At 36.8% G+C, this 14,672-nt stretch overlaps 1 pseudogene; it reads left to right on the top strand.

Moving 5' to 3' along the window:
* The first annotated feature begins 693 nt into the window (after positions 1 to 693).
* On the top strand, positions 694 to 14,027 carry LOC113190182 (large ribosomal subunit protein eL43 pseudogene; annotated as a pseudogene).
* Positions 14,028 to 14,672: the final 645 nt, after the last annotated feature.

Below are 14,672 nucleotides of genomic sequence, written 5' to 3'. Positions count from 1 at the left end.
TTTCAGCCAACACATTCCCCTACTGTATGCCAGGACCTGTCAGGTGCTATTTCAGCTGTCATTTGCTGAGCGTTTCTTATGTATTAGGCACCATTGTCAGTGTTTTACCTATGTTATCTCACTGTGTCACAACTATGTGAACAAGCATCTATTTTACAGGTGAGGGAGCCAATATTGAAAGGCTAATCGTATATTCAAGATATCACAAACGGTAAGTGACAGAACTGGGATATGACACTGTATTGGTAAAGCACAATTTCCAACCTTTGCATGAGTACAAGCACAGAGGGAATATAAAGTGAGCTGAAATTCAAGAGGAAAGAGGAAATCTGCTGAAGGGGGACCAAGAGCCTTTCTTTGGAGATGGCAGTTGAGCTTTAAAAAGAAAGTTAAGGTTTTAACAAATGAGTACTAGAAGTTGGTGCAAGAGGCCCTTAAGAAAGGAAATAGAACAAACCCATAAGGAAAAGAGATACTAAGTGTGTACAGAAAATACCAATGGCACAGTTAATATATCTTTTTAAAATATTTTTTAATTGTCAATGGATCTTTTATTTTACTTTGTGATATGTGGTGCTGAGATTCAAACCCAGTGCCTCATATATGATAGGCAAGCACTCTACCACTGAGCCACAACCATAGCCCCCAAATCTCAGATTTTTGAAAGAGGGGTTGTGAAAGCAAATTCTGAAAATGTCAGTGGTCAAGAAGAAGAAAAGTCAGAGGATACCAGAGAGGCCAGGTATGTATCATGTGATGTCAATGGTATAGTGATAAAACACTGTATATATAAAATATAAAATAAAATATACTGACAAAATACTTATATTCTGATACAGAGATGATGACTTATAAATTCTTAAAACAGAGTAAATATGTTAGAAGAAATAGAAAGCGTTACATCTTTCAAATTCTACAAAGCAAAGTTATTTAAAAATTCACTCAATGGTTATTTAAAGTTCAATGGTATTTTTCAAAGTGTTTAGGCACAACTTTTTCAAGACTAAAATCAGTAAACTCTATGAGTACTTACAAAATAAGAGCTGTAACATAGTTATTTACATAGGAAAGATTTAATGTCATCTAAAACTTTATTAAAGTGATTACCATGAATTCCCCTGGCTGAATAATCCAGCTCAGCTTTTGCTTTTTATGTTGCCTGCTCATGCTTTTCTATTAAAAAAACCGAAGAGTCAATCTTTTTTTTCTTTCAGTAAGAAGCAATTACCTTCAGTTCTTCTGATACATTCCCATCTTCCCATTAGAATATCTACCTGATGTCCCAAACAACTAAAAGCACACACGCACAAACATGCATGGGAAATAAAAGTTTCTACATATTTAAGAAATACATTATCATTAATTTGATCAAATGTGTGCATTAATTTTTATCAAATGCACGTGCACACACACACACACACACACACACACACACAAAGTGAAGCTTGGATTAGGAAAGGGCTGAGTTAAAGTTATATCCAGGATTCTCCCTTACTAATCCTATCAAAGGCACATAATTTGTTTTCATTCGTTCACCCCAGAGAACCTGACATTCAGCTTCATTTTACAAATCTAGGCATTAGAAAACTTCTGCTACAGAATCTTACCTCTCTCTCTCTCTCTCTCTCTCTCTCTCTCTCTCTCTCTCTCCTTTTTGAAGTTGATATACATGACAAACTAGGTGCTGATAATCATGGTTAGAGTTTTAACAGAAAACTTGGCATCTCAACAAAGGAAGGACATTTTAGGCACAGTGTTCCCCACCCCTGCATACAGGGCAGTTATGTCCAGGAGATCACGGTGCTTTCCCACGTCTCTGCATGATGCTCCCAGCAGCCACTATCTTGTAAGATAAAACATTGCTTGTGTATGACCATTCTCTTGGTACATAAAGTGTATCCTGCAATTCAAGGCACTTTGGAAACCTACAATCTATTTTCAGCTATGGTAGGACCCATTATTTAGCAAAGTGCTTCTTTGTACCTAATAGTTTAAAAGCATCGCTGCAGTTTACAAAATATACTGTATGTATGAACAACTTTTGCCTGTGCTCTTAACTATCCCTACCTAGTGCTAGTGCTCTGTGTCCTGTATCATTCACCCCCATGAGATTCTCCTCCAACTTCTTGGGGGAATAGCACAAGCTCTTTCCACACTGCAGATTAAGGGCATCCTTAAAGATCCTTTTATCAGCCATCTACATGTTCCATCTACATACTCCATGATCATTCTCATCCATATCCATGGCTGCAGGTACACTGTTTCTTCATTTATTTCTCCAGCCCAAACAGCCTAGTTCCAGACCCACAATCCCAACTCCTGGGTGGGGCTTCTATTTCTATGTGTTGCTATTACCACAAATTCAATATGAAACTTCAGCCTTTCATCACGACTTCCTCACCTTGTTGCCATTTTCCTTCTTTATATTAACAGCATCATAATTTACTAGTTCCTCAAGCTGGACATCTTGGAGGAGTTTCTTCTAGTGACTCTTCTCACTCCTTGCCTCTAAGTGATCACTGCGGTTTGCCAATTCTAACTCTGAAATGTAATCAAGTCTGCCACCTCCTCCCAATTTCCAGTGCCATCAGCCTCATTCAGGCATTCATCTGGGCTGATTTTATCGACTGGCATGCTCCTTTCAATTGATCTTCCATCCTGAATATTCCTTCTCTAAATCATCATCAACCCCCAAATTTTCTGTTTCTCCTGTTAACATCACCAAAGCATGTTTCCTTACAAACGTGATTATGTTACCCTCACCCCTTCTAAAAAATGCCTCCACATTCCTTTAAGGCTTATGTTCCCTGTCACCTTCAAAATAAAGTTCAAATTCCTAAGTGTAGATTTCAAGATCCACCATAAATAAGGACCAGGTGCCTTTCTTGTCACACAGTATCTTGATTAAAAGTTCAAACTCTGGAGCTGGATGGCCCAGCTGTATGGTGCTGAGCAAGGCCTCTGTACATGATCGTGTAGGCTGAGAGGTCCTGTGTGAAGCATGTGGCCTAGGGGTGGGTGACCATGAAAGGTAACCCATGCACCACCACCAAACTGTGTCTTAGCACGGGGCTGCTCCAGGCTCAGAAGGAAGTGGCACCACTTTCTGTTTCACAAAAAGACAATATAGGATTTGGTTTCCTTATCTTTACAGTACGGATAATTTTAGGATTTACCTCATGGGGCTATTGTGAGGATTTAGTAAATTAATGTGTGTAAAGTCCTTCGGAAAGTTCTCAGGTCATTGTAAGTGTAGCTGACTTGTTCCTTATACTTTAAGTAAACATTAGAATCCATTTACTCTTCCTTTATATAGTCTGTACTTTTTTCATCTTCATATCTTTTATTGTTTATTTTCCTTCCCCTCTCAAAAATTCCTTCCTCTAGCATACTAGGCTCCAATTTCTGCCTGTTGATATCTTCTTTTTCCTAGTTCAGCTGAGATGCCATGATTGCCTGCATTGAGGTTTCCTTCATCCTCATGTGTATGAGTTTTCTAGCCCTAAACTCAACTCTTGGGCACCAATGGACCTCTGTCATGGTATATGAACCATAATATGTATTTTAATATCTAAACTCATTTCAAGCACTTAATTATTTTTTTCCCCAGTACTGGGGCTTGAACCCAGGGGTGCTTTACCACTGAGCTATATTTACAGTCTACCTTTCTTGAAAGATTTTAAGTGTTTTTTGGTATTGTATAAGTTTCCACCTTATGTTCTCACAGTGCCTAGAAAATTATAGTGACAGAATAGGTTGGTATAAGTAATACCAGAACCTACTGGTGTTGTGTAGCATAAACAGTGCTTTCTGTACAGTATTTAAATGACTTCTCACACAATTTTGTAGTATTTTCCCCCTTAACAAAGGAAAACTTAGAATAAATAATTTTTGTAGTCATAAATTGTTGAGAGCCACAGCCGAAGAGGCCCCAGCAAACTTCCAGCTGCCAGCAAACTTCCAGCTGCCAGCTGATGATTGGCTTACAGCGGCCCCAGCAATCTTGTAGCTGCCAACTGATTGGCTCCTCTGCGGTGATGCTCATTGGGTTGTTTCCCCGCCCTTTCAGACCGCGGAGCTGCTCATTGGGGGACTTTTTTTTTGGCTCCGCCCACGCGACCCAGCCAATCGGCCTCAAGAGCAGGAGGAGTAGGGGAGGTGGAGAGGATTGTGGGAAGCCTGTGGTAGCAGTTGGGCTCTGAAGGTTTTCCTGAAGAGCTGAGTGGTTTGGCGTGTGTGTTCTAAAAAAAAAGTTCGTTTCTTTTGACAAGTGGCTCCTGAATTGTACCCAGCCAGACTGCGGCATTTGGTGGCCCGTATGGGGAACGAACCTGAGACCTTGGCATTATCAGCACCAAGCTCTGATGAATCCAAATATAAAAAGTTTAAAGAGTGTTATTTTAAGTTTATCTTTGGGGAATATATACCCCTTCCCAATAAATAGTTAAGAGAATGGTGGGGACAGAGATAAGAACCAAGATCTTTCTGGCTCAGAGACTGAGTTCTTTTGACTTCATGATAGCAATTTGCCTGACTCTTCACCTAACCTAGAACTACCCTTTATTGATCATATATTTCTAGATTCTTTTCTTACATTACTCCGAATATTCCTTGCAGAGTGGTATTATTATTATTATTATTATTATTATTATTATTATTTTGCAGATAAAAAAATTAAGGCTTAAAGGTGTTAAGGCAATTTATCTTCTTTAATTTTGCTAATGATGTCTATTACATTCAGATGATTCAAATCCTAGAGTTCAGTGTTATGGTTTGGATATGTTATGGTTTGGATATACCTCAAAAGCTGCTGGAATGTTTGGAGGTGAAATGATTGGACTGTGAGAGCTGTAACCTAATCAGTTCATGGGTGGTAACTGTAGGCAAGTGGGGCATGGCTGGAGGATGAAAGGATTGTTCTTCTCTGTGGCCTCTTTCTTTTTCTCCCTCTGCCTGGCCTCCATGGGTTGAGAAACTTTCCTCCACTTTACCCTTCCACCATGATGTGCTGCCTCACCTTGGGCCCAGAGCAATAGAGTCATCTGAACTGTGAACCCTGAATTAAAATTTCCTCCTTTAAGTTGTTCTTGTCAGGAATTTTAGTCACAACAAAGAAAAGCTCACTAACACAGAAATTCTCCCTCCTGTAAGCTGTTGTTGGGGATTTTGGTCTCAGCAACATAAGACTGCCTAACATAGGATAAAATATTACACTTAGAAAAATAAGAATGCACAACTTAGGATCCTGAATGTGCCTCTTGAGCTAAATTCCATGCACTGAGAACAAAGAGAAAAAAAAAGGAAGAAAGCAGTATCAGAATTAATGGTTAGATTTTAAAATAACACAAGAATATAATTTTGAAAAGGGAAAAATTGGGAGAGGACTTACTGGAAATTAGTATGACTTATTTAGGAGTAAAACCGCCATAAGTACTAAACTATTATATATATACTCAGCTACCAAAGTACTTAAAAATGCTTAAAATATAGATATTATTTAAAGTTACATGTCTTGAATATCATTAGTCAAGTTTGACAATACTTACTCTTTGATTGGAAAAGCTTGTTGTTTTGAGAAAAATAATGCACAAGTGAAAATGAAAAGGAAAAAAAAAGGAACTAAAATAGTCCCAAAGAAATGACTCTAAAAGAGTAACCCTCCTTACAAAAATACTAGTTTCTAGAGCTCCCAGAGTGAATAAGGCGAGACACTTGCAATGCATTATAAATGTGTAATTACCATTTAAATAGAGGAAGAAAGCTAATGAGTGAATTAAGAAAAAGGCATTTCTTTTAGCCAATGAGAAAATTGGCATTTCAGGCAATAATCATCTAATCTACAGAATCCAGTTAACAAAGCTATTGTCATTCTGCCACTCACCCTCTCCCTTTTAACAGGCATTCCCTAGCAAAAGGAAACAACAGGTTAAGTCTTTCTCCATGATTTTCAGGCACAATTCACTCATTAGGCTCTGGCATGCTCAATGTATAATTTAACAGCGCATGTTTATCAAAAGGGAGCCAAGAGCCAGGTGTGGTGGCACATGTCTGTAATCCCAGGGACTTGGGAAGCTGAGGCAGAAGAATCACAAATTTGAGGCCTGCCTGGGCAATGTAGTGAGGCCTTAACAAATTCCCAAGACCATGTCTCAAAATAAAAAATAAAAGCCTAGGGATGTGGCTCAGAGGTCAAGTTCCTGTGGGTTCAACCCCCATTACAAAAATAAAAAAAGTTTAAAAAGACAACAAAGAGACATAAAACTTTCTCTTTAATTCTGCCTTTTTAATTACTTTGGCATCCAAATTATAAGATTAAACACAACTTTGAAGTAAATTTTTATTAATGGCACAATCATCCTGATTAGAAATCATCTCATTTCACCTCTAGTCCAATACAGGCTTTCACTAACAACATTCTTATTTAGGGATTTCCCTATTAACACCTGTTCATGGATATGGTTGAACAAGTTGGATGTAGAAAATATTGCTTTATCCCATGAAGGCACTGAATGTTCTTTTCAAATGAGATAAAAATTTGTCATGTAGAATTCATAGCTCTTTGAAAAGTATCAAATGTGTCCCTATTGAATATCTGCATAATGAAGTATAGAGGGTAAAATATTGGTTAAGAACCACACAGATTAGCTGGCAAGACCCCTCACCTGATGCATGTGCATTTTGCAAGTCTAATCTATTCCCTTTGAGTTCCTACAACTCTTCTTACCATGAGATTAGCTACTTCTTATGATGGGTTTGGCAAAATTCATTTGGATTTATCAGGTTGTACGTTGGTTAGATTAATTATTGAAACCAAATATCTAAAAAGAAGAATAAAAACCTGAGTATTTCTGAATTAAGAATACAAATGTGAAGCATGAAAAAAGTATTCAATCATGGGCTAAAAGGCCATGCATGCACACAGTGTGACAAAAGTGATGGGGCTGTGGGTTGCATACTTGCAACTTTATTCTAGTTTTTTCTTTGTATCTTCATATGCAATTTTATTAGCAAGTTAAGTGGACACTGTTTAACCATTCAGTTATCATTTTTACTATCTAAATCATGGATTCACAAACTATGACTCGCATACTAAATATGGGTCTCTGCATGTTTTTATGAATAAAACTTTATTGGAATACAAACATGTGCATCCATTTATGAATTGTGTATAGTTGTTTTTGCACTAGTAGTTTAGCAAGTAGTCATGACAGGGCTCAGAAAGTCTAACATATTTACTGTCTGGCCCATTATAGAAAACCTAGGTGAGTCCCTGGTTAAAACTTCCATCTCTTATTGTTCTAGATGGGAATTATACTTTCTAGACACAGCCTTCTACTGTTTTCTATTCTCTGACCCATTTGATCTGTTTTTGTTTTTCTACTTCACCAAAACACCCCATTTTTAAGTTATCTTTTTTTTGTCTAGCAAATCTGCCAATTTATGTTTATGTATTTTCCTCTTCTCAGTAACCATCACAATTAATTCTAATCCAAACTATTTTTAACTTGAATGTAAAAGTGGTTACAGGTGGCTTGGTTTCTGCATTCAGTCAATTCAAAGAAAAATAAACTCAATCAAAATGAAAAGATATAATTGAAAGAATTTAAAGATTTGGTTAGGCTCTAAAGAGAATGCTAAAGAGACTCAGGAAGAGTATGCTCTTAATGAATAGTTGACTATTTCAAAATCCCATCATCCCAGAATCACTGCTTCCAATGCTCTCTCCTAGATGGATGACAGATGCTGTGGTGGATGCCATGGTATGCTGCCCAGACCTCCTTTCCAGGAGCAAAGCACTCACTTCAGATGCCAGGCCCTTTTTGAAAACTGCCTTCAGTCAAAGGGAGCCAGCTACTTCACTCTTTTGTAGGGCATCCTGTATCTACTGATAGTTGAAGTTTGCGCACCTTGCTTTCATTTGAGACAACCTCTAAGGCCAGCCTGGTTCCAGTGCTCCCCGTATAACCCATCAAGGCCTCTCTGGTGATTATATGACAGTTCAAACCCTTCTTCTGCCCAAGTCTATTTCTCTTTTTCCCTTACATGTGTTACTCCTGGGGGCATCCCCCCTCAACCCCTATAGGCAAGCCTCTGCCATCTAGCCTATTTCTCAGGGAGACAAACTTAAGACAGCTGTTCTCTTCAAACTCTTTCTCTCATCCCATTTCCTGCTATACCTTGTCTTTTTAGATTTTTTACTTGTCCCTCCTCACAGACCTGTTTCCTCCATTGCTGGATAAAACAATTTTCTCTCAATAGAGTTCACTACCTTTTTAAAAACTTTACCATTAAGATATGAAGGAAATCCATTGCTAGTTCTATAATTTATGGTAGTGTGTTTCAATGTCTAATTTTAGGTTCTCAAAATAGTCTCTTGTAAAAGATGGACTTGAGGGGCTGGGGTTGTGGCTCAGTGGTAGAGCACTCACGTAGCATGTGTGAGGTACTGGGTTCAATCCTCAGCACCACGTAAAAATAAAATAAAGGTATTGTGTCCAACTATAACTAAAACAAACAAAAAAAAAGATGGACTTGAAATATCAGGTCTATTCTTTTAGTGTTTAACTGTTTCATTTTGAACAGAATATCTAAACCAAAAACCATTTAAAGTTGTGCTTTTTACCTTATTATTTAAAAGGCTTTAAATGATTATTGGAGGGTAAACTACATGTAGTGTGAAAACTCCTCTTCTGTAGCCCTGCAAAATTATTTGCTTCAAAATGAAATGCTCTGGCATAAACAACAATGGAAAATAAGAAGTCAAACATTTTTAAAACTCCTAACAGTGAGCTCTTGTTTGGCAAGTATGTCTCAGAAAAAAAAGGAAAGAAAGAAGGAAGGTAGGAAGGAGGAAGGGATTGAGGGAAGGAGAGAAAGAGAGAGAAGGAATGGAGTGGAGTGAGAGAGAAGGAGAGGGGAAGGAAAGTAGGGAAGAAGCAAAAGAGAGCAGGACAACCACTATGAAACCAATCAGAAAACAGTTATTTATTCATTAATTACTTTGCATATAGTACCTCTGAGAATTCTAGAAGGATTATCTTTTCTGGAGACCAAATGTTTAATTTTGTGAAATATCCAGCGTTGGCATCAGTTAGAATAAGCAACTCATCTTTATTCGACTTGAAATTAAAAGTAAGAAAATAAATGGAAAGAGTAATATGAGGTGGGGGAGTTTAGTTCTATTAATAAATATGAAAATAACCTATATAGTCTTCAAAATGAAACAATTATAGTATTGAGGAATGATTAGTCAGAAGATCAATATCAGTTAGTAGACATACAAAAATATACATAAATGCAAATGGAAATTTAATTTATGAAAATATTTCCATCTCATATCACTGATGTAACCATGGACTTCATGTTGGTCCTTTACTTTTATATAATAAGCTTGCCTTTTTTATAGTTTCTGACTTAAATTCTAATTTGTTTGATATTAGTGTAGTTAGCACTGTTTTCTTTTGATTTTCATCTTCATGGAATGACTTTTCCAATACCTTCACTTTCAATCTATGTGTGTCCTTAAAGGTGAAGTGAGTCTCTTATAGGCAGCATATACTTGGTTCTTGTTTTGTTTAATACATTTGACCACTTTGTATCTTTTTTTTAAAAAAATTGTTTCAGGTTGAAGGTAGACACAATAACCTTTATTTTATTTTTATGTGGTGCTGAGGATCAAACCCAGTGCCTAGGTGTGTCCAAACTGCACACCCCCAGTCTCCAATGATTAATTCACCTTCATTGTAAACTCTAAACCCCAAACTCCTTCTGTAACCTGGGATGGGGGCATTTCCCATACCCAGAAAATGAGCCCTCCTGTTCCTGATGGATTGATTTCACTGCAGAATAAAGGAAAGCTTGCTGATCTGAGGTTTGCTTCCTCCTGCCTCCATCACTTGTATACTGTGAGCTTGCAACCACATTGAAAAAGACTGGGATTGTGGCTCGGCAGTAGAGCGCTTGCCTAGCCCGGGCGGGACCTGGGTTCCATACTCAGCATCACATAAAAATAAAGGCATTGTGTTGTGTCCATCTACACCTAAAAAAATAAATATTTAAAGAAAAAGACTCTCAAAAAAACCAGCCTAAAGTTAAATATCAAAGAACTTGGAAAATAACAAATTAAGGGCAAAGTTAGCAGAAAACAGAAATAGTAAAGATTCCAGTAAAAACAAATGAACTAGTGCAAAATCAAAAGAAGTGCTGGTATTTGGAAAGACAACCTAAATCAACATTTAGCTACACTAACCACACTCAGATTTCGAAAACAGCTTTATTTAGGCACTATTGTATCTTCATTTTCTGCCATCTTTTATTAAATGTTCAGGTATTGAAAATTTGTCCACATTTTACAGATTTAATTTCCCATTTTCTTTCTTAATAATGCAAATTCCATTCCTGCAAAGTTGTTTAATAGATGGGGGGGATTACATGCAGGAAATTCATGCGATATCCTCTTTGGGAACTTTACCATTGAAGACACTTCTTCTTTCTCTGGAAGATCTGTTATCTATTCCTCATATCCTATGAAAAGAGAAAATAAGTTGACCTTTTCCAATTCTTTCTAGCAAAAGTCAACAAAAACTTACCTAATTTGAAAATATGTTAACCACAAAATATTGATAGACAATCAAAGTTTTTCTACTCTGAGATTTTATTGTTATTTTAATATTTAGGGCTCAAATGCCTGAAGGAAGGAAGTATCACCTTGGGTGTGAATTTGACAAAGAAAAAAAGGTCAAATATTTGAAGTAAACACAAAACTTGTCTCCAGTGAGAAAAAATTTGTGCATAATCAGTGAATCTCTACTTTTAGCAAATCATCTTCTGAATTTATTTTCTAGGAAAGAAATGAGGATGAAGAGCAATGCTATTACTACCTCTCCTGGAAAATTGTTCCCTTTGTAAATGAGGAGCATCACAGATTAATAACACACACACTATATAACATCTTATAGGTTCCATACTTTGCTTCTCCACAAGTCAGAAGTCTCCTAGTTCTGGCTTGCACTTTTAAGACTATCATATGCAAATAGGCTGCCAATTACCTCCCAATTTGTAACTCCAAAAGATGCTGAGTCTCCCTCCACATTCAGACCATCTTTTCTTGATCTCTATGACACTGTTGTCTCATACTTTTTCATCTTTTTCCTAATTCCTTTTTCAAGATTTTGTTTCCCTTATTAACCCTTTAATGCAGGATGGAAAATAATCTTGCCTTGTGAATTCGGTTACCATTTATTCCTTATAATGGATCTATTATAACTAATGGTTCTCTATCTGTAAGCTGTTTCTACCTAAAATAAAGAAGAATACAACCCTGTGCTCTTTTCCAACCATTTCTCCTACAAATTCTCATGGAATTTAAAGTGGAGGGGGAAAAAAACCTGAAATAAAGTAAATTCTCTGTAGTCTTCTGGTTTGATTTCAACTCTGCAAAAAAGTAGCAATTGCCTGCACTTTAGCTCCTCTTCAGAAATAGCTTTCTGAAACATCTCATAATTCCATTATTACCAACACAATTTCTACATAACAAGATCTAGGAGTTGGCAATGGAGTGTGTATGTGCTCAATATTTCATCCTTGCCCTTCAAGGTTAGCTCTGCTCTTCACTCAAATTTTGGCTTTTAGCATTTGCCTCTGTGATCCAGAACACCATAATAATCTAGATGTAACCTCCAACCCCCTAAAGTTATTTTTAGTGGTAATGATAAAGGACCTTATAGCACCCTTTCCTCAATCATATTATCTAAAATTTTTTGAAGTCCATTTAAATGAACAGGTGGTGTGGGATAGGGGCACAGTTCTGACTCCAATTGGGGCTTTGGGATCTAAGCCTGAGCATCAAAGTGGCAATAGGCTGGCCCAGGAACTGGGTGATGAGCCAAAGGAAGCCAAGAGTTGAGTCTTGAGTAAGGGACAGCCTTATAACTAAGGGAAAGATTAAAGAATTGAGTTGAAGAGTGGACACTGGGTCACCTAAGGTAATAGGTAAGGTGAAGTGAATTAATTTAGGGAAAGTGTGCAAAGATTCCTTAAGGCAATGGTCGTTTTTGTTAAGTTTTCTGGGTTGAGTATGAATTGAGGAACAAAGGAAGCAATTACATCCCCAACTGAGTTGAAAAATTTTAACACTTCTCCATCAAAATTGTGATTTTTTACCAACTCTAGTGTAGCTATTGAAGTTATAAGAGTATGTCTCAGAAATGAGAACAATGAAATCTGCAGTTATGTTTCCCATTCATACTTCAATTTTGATGGTAGAATAAGTAAGGAAGGGATTTTCAACTGTCAGTTACTGGAAAGGCCCAGGACATCCCATAAAATAAATGGAAGTACTTGCCACCAACATCCCAGGTGTTTACAGGAACCGTTACTCCTCTTGAATAAATGTTGGTTCTATATCTGTTCAAAATAGTGGTGAATGTAGAATTAGGCTTATTTTCAGAATAGTTAGGGTTAAAATTATTTTATTAGATAGAGTACATTTATATAATATTTTGTTTTCCTTGCTTTATAATATAGAATTCTCTTTTTATCTATCCACAGAAGAATTAAAGCATTTGGTTATAAAAAATCAATTAAAATAAATGGAATGTCATTTAAAATATCAATAATTAGTAATAACTTTAACAATTGTTTATTTTATTTTCTGTATCCCCTTACTAGAATGTAAACTCTGTGAAGGAAAGGATTTGATCTTTTTTAAAAAAATATTTATCTTTTAGTTATAGGTGGACACAAAATCTTTATTTTTATGTGGTGCTAAGGATTGAACCCAGTGCCTCACACATGGTAGGTGAGCAGTTCTACCTCTGAGCCACAACCCCAGACCTTGATCTTTCTTTTTTATCATTACATCCTTAATGACAAAGATACTACATAGTGCATAATGAGTATTTAACAAAGGTTTTCAGAAGGAATAGATGAGAATCAAGGAGGCACCAAGTATCTGGGCAAATATTTATATTCCCTTAACATTTAGAACTTTTAAACGTGCTTTAGAGTTTATAATTGTATGGCTGAAAACAAGAGTATTATATCAAATCAGCAATCAATATTTTGATGCTTCATTGGTCATTTAAGGGTATTATTTAAAAGAAAGACTGATGTTTCTACAAGGAATTTAAATTTTTTTTTTTTTTTTGCACCGCTGAGGATACACCTCAGCACCTTGCATGTGGTTGGCAATACTCTACCACTGAGTTGCATGCCCAGCAGACTGATGCTTCCAGAAGCCAACCAAGATCATTGGATTTTAAAGTACAATAAATCTTTGAATTTTTTTTGTTCTAATTAGTTATAATGACAGCTGAAGGCACTTCAATTCATAGTACACAAATGGAACACGATTTTCCACTTCTCTGGTTGTACAATAAATCCTTAATAGGATAAATTCTTCTAGCAGAATACAGTTTCCACCTAATTAACAAGGCCTAGAATATCTATAGTACAAAATCAAACAGAAGAGATGGTATGAGAATAACTAAGTTAAAACAAAAACTAAGTGCAATTGTTGAACCGTATTTGCAGAGAGGATTCATATTTTTTTTCTTCTGAATTGTAGATTAAAGAATCTTCCCTGTAATTTTAGCTGCTCAGACGCTGAGGTGGGAGGATCGCAAGTTCAAGGCTAGTGTCAGCGATTTAGGGAAAATACGTCTCAAAATAAAAAATAAAAAGGACTGGGGCTCTCCCATCTGGGGCCTAAGTCGCAGCGACAAGGCTAAACGCACCAAGAAGGTCGGAATTATTAGTAAATATGGGACCCGCTACGGTGCCTCCCTCCAGAAAATGGTTAAGAAATTTGAAATCAGCCAGCACGCCAAGTACACCTGCTCCTTCTGTGTCTAAACCAAGATGAAAGAGACCCACTGTGGGGATCTGGCAGTGCTGATCCTGCATTGAAAACAGTGGCTGGTGATGCCTGGACCTACAACACCACTTCCGCTCTCACAGTCAAGTCTGCAATCAGAAGGCTGAAGGAATTGAAAAACCAGAAGTTCTACCATTTGAGACATCCCTAGCCTATAATAAATGGGCTAATTTACATAAAAACAACAAAAGGACTGGGAACATAGCTCAGTGCTAGAGCGCCCCTGGGTTCAATCCCTAGTACTGCAAAACAACCTCTCCCCAAGCTTTGCTGATGGCTCTTTGCTCAACACCCTACTCTTAGGGGTAAAATTTGCCACTTTATGCATAAATACAAAAGAAAGTGATTACACAAGAAGTCAGGATCTTGGAAGGAAAATATAAAAAATAAAAGTAAATAAAAAGCAGCCTCTTGCCACAATGTAATGTGTTCAAGAGCTCTTTCTTTCCCTACCTTTCTTTGTTATTTTTTTTTAGAGGTAAAGAATAAGGAGGCGGGGTGAGGTGTAGAATAAGGAATATCTTCTATCTTATCCTATCTTGTCCTTATATGTTCACACGGAAAGAACAGAAAATCTTGAAGCTAGAGAAATACAAATTTATAGACGAAAATGGAGGTCTTAAACAAGCAGAATATTTAGGCAGTCCTTATATTTTTTCCTAAGCCTGTTAGTGGACACCTATTTTATTTTTGGTTCTATCTATCTTATCTATGGATCCTTCTTATAAAAGATATATGATCTGAATAAAGAAAATAAACCTTTGAGCATTAGGAGGGGAAAAAAACCCAAATTTAT

The sequence above is a fragment of the Urocitellus parryii genome, chromosome 3 (genome assembly GCF_045843805.1).
Source record: "Urocitellus parryii isolate mUroPar1 chromosome 3, mUroPar1.hap1, whole genome shotgun sequence".
Taxonomy (NCBI): domain Eukaryota; kingdom Metazoa; phylum Chordata; class Mammalia; order Rodentia; family Sciuridae; genus Urocitellus; species Urocitellus parryii.
Note: the sequence above shows the minus strand (reverse complement) of the source record. Positions and strands in the feature narration are given on the sequence as shown.